This window comes from Pseudomyrmex gracilis, unplaced genomic scaffold, assembly GCF_002006095.1.
Source record: "Pseudomyrmex gracilis isolate BER0280 unplaced genomic scaffold, ASM200609v1 scaffold_549, whole genome shotgun sequence".
Taxonomy (NCBI): Eukaryota; Metazoa; Arthropoda; class Insecta; order Hymenoptera; family Formicidae; genus Pseudomyrmex; species Pseudomyrmex gracilis.
The window spans coordinates 20,258-28,853 of NW_018021133.1; positions in this window are offsets into that span (position 1 = coordinate 20,258).

Consider the following 8,596-nt stretch of genomic DNA (forward strand, 5'->3'; position numbering starts at 1 on the left):
TCTATTTATGTTTTTTCATATTTTCTGTAATAAACAACTTTTTCGAGAAAAAAAATTTTGTCCGGATTTAAGTGGCGGACCCTGTATTGTGATTATTTTGTGTTATGTAATTCTCCGTTTAGACTATCATCTGTACTACCGTGAGTATAGAAAACGCTGTCAATACTGGCTATTTCCTAAGTAATATTAATAAAAAACACAGTCAGATGCATCATTTTTACTGTACAGTTGCTTCGTCTTTCTTCCCAGAGACGTTTGCTGGTGTAAAAATTATTATGATCTATCAACGCATGTTAGCTATTTTTTAAATAATGTTAATAATGACAGACCCGTCATTTTGACTGTAAAATTGCTTTGTCTTTCATTCCAGAGGCGTTTATAAAAACGTGTGTTGGTGTTAAAATTATTACGAATTGCCAACGCATGTGGGCTATTTTCTATATAATATTAATTAACATAAAACAATGTCAGACGCTTCATTTTGACTGTAAAATTGCATCGTCTTTTCTGCCAGAGGCTTTTCAACAACGTGTGCTGGTGTAAAAATTATTATGACCTGCCATGATGCATGCTAGCTATTTTTTAAAATAACATTAATATAAAACATTGACAGACGCGTCATTGTGACTGTACAGTTGCTTTGTCTTTTTTTCCCAGAAGCGTTCTTGTAAACGTGTTCTGAAATATTAATTACTATAAAGCAGTTTTGGTTAACGTGTGCTGGCTATATTTAAAAATTTATAATGCCAGAAGCTTTTCATGTGACGTACAATTGATTTGGTTTTCCTCCCAGAAACGTTTTTACTACCGTGTGCTGGTGTAGAATTCATTATGTACTGCCAATGCATAATGAATTTTTTCCAAAATAATTTTAATATAAACTAATGTCAGATGCGGGAAGATCCCGATAGCCAAGATTTTTTTAGTACAAATTGACAGTTGCACAGATCCCGTTTGCACAGAAAACTTTTGTACAGATCTCGATTGCACAGACATATTATAGGTTAATTTAGGTTAGATTTTTCGGAGGGAGGGGGTGCAGGGAGAGGGGCGGAGCCTCTCCCCCGCCCACATATGTACTATTATGTGTGATATAAACGAAATATTTACTTTGCAAATGTAACAATAACTATGTGTAATCGGGATCTGTAGAAAGGTTTTCTGTGCAAAACAGGATCTAGGCAAACGGGATCTGTGCAACCGTTGATCTGCGCAAAAAAAATCTGTGGTATCGGTGCTCTGCCGTCAGATGCATATTTGTGACCGAAAAGATGCCTCGTTTTTTTTCAAGAGGCATTGTTACTAACGTGTGCTGGTGTTGTAACAAAGCCGATTTTCTATCGGCTTTGCTCGGCCTTCCGCCTGCCGGACAGCTCGGTCGGCGCCAAAGATCGGGAAGGGGAAGGCGTGAAATTGCAACACTCCGTTATTTTAATGCTGAAATGTAATTAAGATTTATTCATATTTTTAATACGGTATTTACAACGGTGGTATTGGGTTTGGTGATTTACGTGCTAATACAGCAGATCTGGATTGATCGGCACGGTGATTTCGGCGCGGAATGACTCGCACGGATAATAATGTCGGTGCGGACAAGATATGAATCGCGCTGGTAATAAGGTCGGCGCGGGTAATACAAATTCCGGCGCGACGGGCTTATATCGAAACTAAAATCTACGGGGTATATATACACGGGGCGTATGTACACAGAGGATGTTCCGGGCCGTGAAAATGACCGGTTGAGTTGTGAGAACGACTATTTGTCGGTGTGGTGGTGACAACGGCCAATTGAATCTCCGGGCTCGTGGAGCCGACGGAGATGATGTGTACCGAAGTGCCGGAGAGGATCGAGACAACGCCTCAATCTGTACGGTCGGGAAGGTGTTTGAGACAACGCCTCTAGCATCGGGTCTTGTCGGGACAACGCCTCGACCGAAGGATTCTAAGTCCGAGACGACGCCTAGGCTTCAGGAAGGATTGCTCTTGAGACACCGCCTCGAGAGCTCAGGAAAGGAACTGGTCCCGACTGCCGAAATTGCTTGTCTTATATTCCCCGGGACGGTTTATGGTCCGTCCGGGAGCGGCATGCGAGATGCGCTTGTTTGTGCACCGTGTCACGCACCTGTGCCGTGTCATCCCGGCACAAGTCTTCGCCTGTTCACATATATGTTCTTATGTCTATATTTTCGCGGCCTGAATTATAGATCGGTACGCGGAACGGTCGGATTTATACTATCGCTTGACGCGTGAAACGGTCGAAACTATAGGAAGGTAGTCGGAATTATAGCCGTGGCGTGATATATACACATGTATATTTTATACATGTATATTTTAGATGATATGCTATATTGAACAATTTACTACAGCGGACATGTAAAGAATAATAGAAAAGAACTGAATAATAAAAGATAATAATAATAATAATACTAATAATAAAGATAATACTAAGTAATAATAAATGACAATAATAATAATAATAATGATAATAATAAAGATAGTAATAATCGAGTTGCGGAGCTTGCTCCGTCACAGTGTAAAATTTATTATAAACTGCCAATGCATAATGGCATTTTTCAAAATAATTTTAATTCACAATAATATCAGATGCATCTTTTTGGCCGTAAAGGTGCTTCGTTTTTTCTCTTAGAAGTGTTTTTACTAACGTGTGCTGGTAAAATTTATTATGAACTGCTAATCCATAATGACTTTTTTCGAAATAATTTTAATATAAAATAATGTCAAATGCACCTTTTTGATTGTAAAGTTGCTTTGCTATATTTTCCAGAAGCGTTCTTGTAAACGTGTACTGGAATATTAATTATTATGAAACAGTTTTGGTTGACGTGTGCTGGCTATATTTAAAAATTTAGAATGCCAGAGGCGTCTCATGTGACGTACAATTGCTTTGTTTTTTTCTTCCAGAAACGTTTTTGTAAACGTGTGCTAGTATAAATCTTATTATAATCTAATTTTAGTTGAAGTGTGCTAGCTATATTTAAAATTTTTAATGCCAAATGCGTCTCTTGTGACATAAAATTGCTTTGTCTTGTCTCTCAGAAGTGCTTTTGAAAACGTGCGTATTAATAAATATAAAGGTTTAATATGTAACATGTGCTGGCTATGTTTTAAATTGTACCAGAGACGTCTTTGGTGACATAAAGTTTTTTCTCTTTTCTTTTAGAGGCATTTATATAAACTTGTGCAAATGTACTTATGAATAAATTGTATTTACAATTATCGTGTACTGGCTATGTTCTACATTGTGCCAGAGGCATTTTTTGTAACATAAAGTTGCTTTAGCTTTTCTTTTGCTCAGAAGCGTTTTTCTAAACGTATTCTGGTAGAAAAATTATTTTAAAACATTCACAAGTAACATGTTCTACCTATGTTCTAAATTTATTGTGCCTGAGACGTCTCGTGTAGCATAAAGCTTTACATTTCTCCAAGAGATGTTTTTGTTATCGTGTAGTAGTGTATTAAATAATATAAACATTTATAATCAATGTATTCTGGTTATGTGTGTTCAAAATTTCTTGTGTCAATCAACGTGTAACTACAATCAACGTGCTAATTATGTTTGTAATTAATTGTATCAGAGGTGTCTCTTGTAACATAAAGTTCTTTTTGTTATGTTGTTTTATCTTTTGTCTCAAAAGTGTTTTCCTTCACGCGTGGTAGTATGTTGAAGAATGAATATTTACAATAAGCGTTTGCTACTGTTGACTACTTTTTAAATTTATACTGTGTAACGGGACCAGCCCGTCACTTGTATATATATGTATAAAATATTTTATTATTTTTACATCTCTCTATTATATTTTTCTACAACTGTAGTCTATTTTTTTCTCTTATATATATACAGGGTGTCTCAGAATTGCCGTACAATCTCTCGTAGGCAGATAGAAGAAGTAAAACTGAGTCGAAAAGTCCTGAACCATTTTTTTTTATTATTTATAATAAAGGAGTAATTATTGAGTAAATAGCCAGACGCACGTCAGTAAGCCGCGCGCCTGGTGTGTGTGAGCGCTCACTGACGTGTGCCTGGCTAAAGGTCTGCGCTGATTGGCCTGATTTACTCAATAATTACTCCTTTATTATAAATAATAAAAAAAAATGGTTCAGGACTTTTCGACTCAGTTTTACTCCTTCTACCTGCCTACGAGAGATTGTACGGCAATTCTGGGACACCCTGTATATATATTTCTTGTATTATATTTTTTCTTTTTACATATATTGTATTTCTTATTATAAGTTACCTTCTTATAAGTTCCGCCCGTTTCACGCGTCAAACAATAATATAGCAAGTAATATAGTTCCGACCGCTCCGGGTATTGATCTATAATTTAAGCGGCGGAAATATAGGCATGAGAACATGCACGTGAACAGGCGAAGACCTGTGCCGGGACAACACGGTACACAGCGCGTCAAAAATTCGCGGAGTAAACGCGAGAGTCTAGAGGCAAAAGAAGCGGTTTTTCTTAGGAATAAATAGCACCAACGAGCACTGTACCAGTTAACTAGTAGCAATCGTTTATCCACAACTGTGTCGCGTTATTTATCCCTAAGAAAAACCGCTCTTTTTGCCTTTAGATCTCCGCGGCTACTTTGCAAATTTTTGACGCGCTGTGTACAGGTGCGTGACACAACGCGCAAACAAGCGCATTCCGCACGCTGCTCCCGGACGGACCGTAGGCCGCTCCGGGGTATATAAGCCGAGCGAGTTTGGCAGTCGGGAGTCCCGACTCGGGACCAGTTCCTTTCTCGAGCTCTCAAAGCGGTGTCTCGAACTTAGAATCCTGACCGGTCGAAACGTTGTCTCGACTTACACCTATATATATAATACTTCTATATCGCTAGTACGGTGCCGACCTGAAGCCCAAACGTTACGGTGCAGACAATATAGTAGCCTCTCTCTCGCGCAAGGTCTAGCTGCTTTGTGCGCATGCGGTAAACATTCAAGCACGTTTGGGTATTTCTCTTTCTCGCGTTATTTCTTCGCGTTCTCTCACTTTCCGATGCTTTGTCTCGCTTGCACTCGCTTAGTAGACGCGCCTGCGCATAACGACGCTCGACTATCTATGCCCATATTTGGACTTCGTGCGCTTCTCTTTCTCCGGCCTTGTGCCTCTTATTGCGAAGATACGCGACTAGCAATATAGAAGTAGTACATATATGCTTACACCGGTGCCAGAGGCGTTGTCTCCAGCACATCCTGACCGTCGCGATCGAGCCGCTGTCTCGATCGCTTCCGGCGCTCCGGCGCACACTATCACCGTCGGCTCCACGAGCCCAGAGAGTCAATCGGCCGTTGTAACCGCCACACCGAGAAACAGTCGTTCTCACGACTCAATCGGCCGTTGTAACCGCCACACCGAGCAATAGCCGTTTTCATGACTCAACCAGCCGTTCTTACGGCCAGGAACATCCTCCGTGTACATACGCCCCGTGTATATATACTCCGTAGAATTAAGTCTAGTTATAAGCCGCCGCGTCCGGATTTATCCTGTCCGCACCGACCGTATTAATCCACGCGAATCAATCCGCACCAAAATAACCGCGATCAATTCAAATCCGCTGCGTTAGAATTTAATCAACCAACCGGATACAACCGTTATAAATACCGTATTCAAGCAAATAAATTGAAACTACATTTCAGCATTAAAATAACCGGTTCCTAATACATTTCTCGAATTTCATTCAGTTTGCAAATTATTAACTTTTGTTTACCGAGTATCATAGGCGTGCACATACATTTTTGACAGATCTGTAATATAATATATATATAAAAGAGTGATATATCTATCTATCTATCTCTCTCTTTCTTTTATATATATATATATATATATAAAAGAGAGAGAGAAAGAAAAAGAAAAAGAGAGGAAGAGAGAGAGAGAGAGATAGATAGATAGATAGATAGATAGATAGATATTAGCTTTATTTATAGTGCGCTCTGGGATAGTATCCCCTCAAGCGCAAAGGACAACAAAGAAATACACAGTGAACAAAAAATAAAAATAAAAATAGTAACAATACTGATTGTAATATGTGAAATAGAAAGAAAAATAAAACTAAAAATAAAATAAAAATAGAAAATAAAAATAAAAATAATATAAAATAACAATAAAAATATAATGACTGAAAGAGATAATGAAAAACAATAATAAAAATAATAAAAGTAAAAACAAGAAGAGTTTACACTATTTGTAACTAAGCAAATGCTTGAAAAGACCGCTTTTAAAAAAGCCAAAAGGTTCCTCACGGATATCAACCGGTACTGCATTCCAGATATCGACAGACACGCATCTAAACGATCTACGAAACGTCTCAGTTCGTGATTGCGGAAGAACAAGATCGAGTTTACGTGTTGAAGCTCGAGTCTCGCGACCACACTCATCTTGCCAAAGATAAATAAATCATAAAGTACTTGGAGTCTATTAGTAACCAAAATTTTATAAACAAGGCAGCCAATGAAAAAGGATCTCCTAGATTTGATGTTTAGCCATTGAAGTTTGTTGAAGTAAGACGAGATATGCTCATACCAGCGGACTTGAAAAATGAATCTTACGCAACAATTAAGCGATCTTTGTAGGCGTAGATTGTTGTCCCCAGAAATATCCGTCAGAATAGCGCAGCAATAGTCGAAGTAGGGTACAAGAAGAGTGTAGACCAGTCTGGTACGTAGAGCAGTGGACATTAAGTTCTTGTAAACTTTCAGTCGGTGCAGGGAAGCATTGACTCTAGAGATGGTAGAACTCACTTGCAAGTCCCATAAAAGAGTGTTGGTAAGAGTGCCGAGATAAACAACTGATTCCCTGAAAGGGATTTTAATGCCTTGGACGATAATAGGAAACAAATTGTCTAGCAGAATGCTGTTAATATATCGTCTTGTTCCAAAAATCATAGCTGATATTTTACTGGCGTTCAGGGTTAAATCATTTTCTTTGGCCCAGTTAATAATGTTGCAGATCTCGTTGTTGATCATGGATATTGCTTCATTAATAGAAGTCGGTCTGGTGTGTAGGTAAATCATTAAGTCGTCGGCGTAGAAGTTGTACTTGCAGTGTTGTAAAGTATTGCCAAAATCAGAAATGTAGAGAATATACAGCAAAGGACCGAGCACTGAGCCTTGTAGGACGCCGCAACAGACGGGTAATTCACAGGAGAATTCATTAGAACTAACATCACGCACAGATTGAATTCTGCCAAATAAATAGAAACATAGCAACCTTAAACTTGAGCAGGAGAAATTAAGTTGGCGTAATTTCTTAATTAGAATGCGGTGATTTACACAGTCAAAAGCTCTAGAGAAATCAAAGAAAACAGACACAGTAATTTCTCTTCAATCTATAGCATGTCTGATGTCATCTGTGACTCTGATGAGAGCAGTCTGAGTGGAAAAATCTTTCCTGGAAGCGTTTTGAAAAGGATTCAGATAGTTGTTCAACTCGACATAATCAGTAATTCGTTTGGCAATTATTTGTTCAAAAACTTTTGGTAAAGCACATAAAATCGATATCGGTCTGTGGTGTTTCAACTCTGATCCTTGGTTTTTGGTACAGGGCATACGATAGCATGCTTCCAGAGAGAAGGAAATGCACCGTGCATCAAGCAGAAGTTGAAAATATGAGAGATGAGTGGCAGCGANCACAGCAGAGCAANACCCACAGCCTCCAAAGATAGATCATCTTTACCTATAGCGCGAGATTTTATGCTGTTGATGGCTTTACGAATCTCGAGATCCTCAATATTTTTCCAGTAAAACTTGCTGTCGTCGTAGCACTCTTCACCCATATATATGTTATTGTAGTTTGGAATGAGATTCTTAGGTTGATTTGATAAAAAATTGGAATTTAATTNATTAGCGGTGAAGAGCAGTCTTTTATCAGTAATCTTGGACCTCACAAAGTCCAANTTGGCGCAAAGTATTNCAGGTGGTAGAAGGATTTTTTGTTTTAGAAAAGACCTTGAGATAATAGTTCTGTTTGGCATTGCACACCATCTCCTGAACTTGATTGCGTGCAGTNTTGAAAAGTGCATAATTGGTCTCGTTCCTATATCTACGCCATCTTCTGCGTAACTTATTCCGACCAGCCATTGCAGNTCTAATATNAGGAGTAATCCATGGCGCAGATAGATGCTTAGGAGTGACAGTCTTGAGAGGTGCTGTTTTATCATAGCAGCTAATAATATGATTGAGAAACCATTTCAGTTTGACATCAATGCAGTCAAGATTGAGAAATGAGTTACTTTCAAATTTAGAAAGCTTTTTATAGAAGACATCTCGATCAAAATTGCTGTAATCTCTGACAGTGAAGGATCTTGAAATGCGTCTATTTCCGCGGACATTATAGGCGATGTGTATGAGATCATGAGACGAGAGGAAGGAAGCATTGCATTGACCGTAAGAGATTAGCTTATCACTGTCATCTACAAAGCAAAGGTCGAGGAAGGTTGAAGCATAAGAAGTATGGTGCGTAAGAGCGAATGGTACGAGATGCAAGGCAGAGGAGGCAATGAAAGTATTGATCTGCTGGGAATTATAGGTATTGGTGAGAAGGTCGGCGTTAGAATCTCCGAANATGATATTATGTTTATA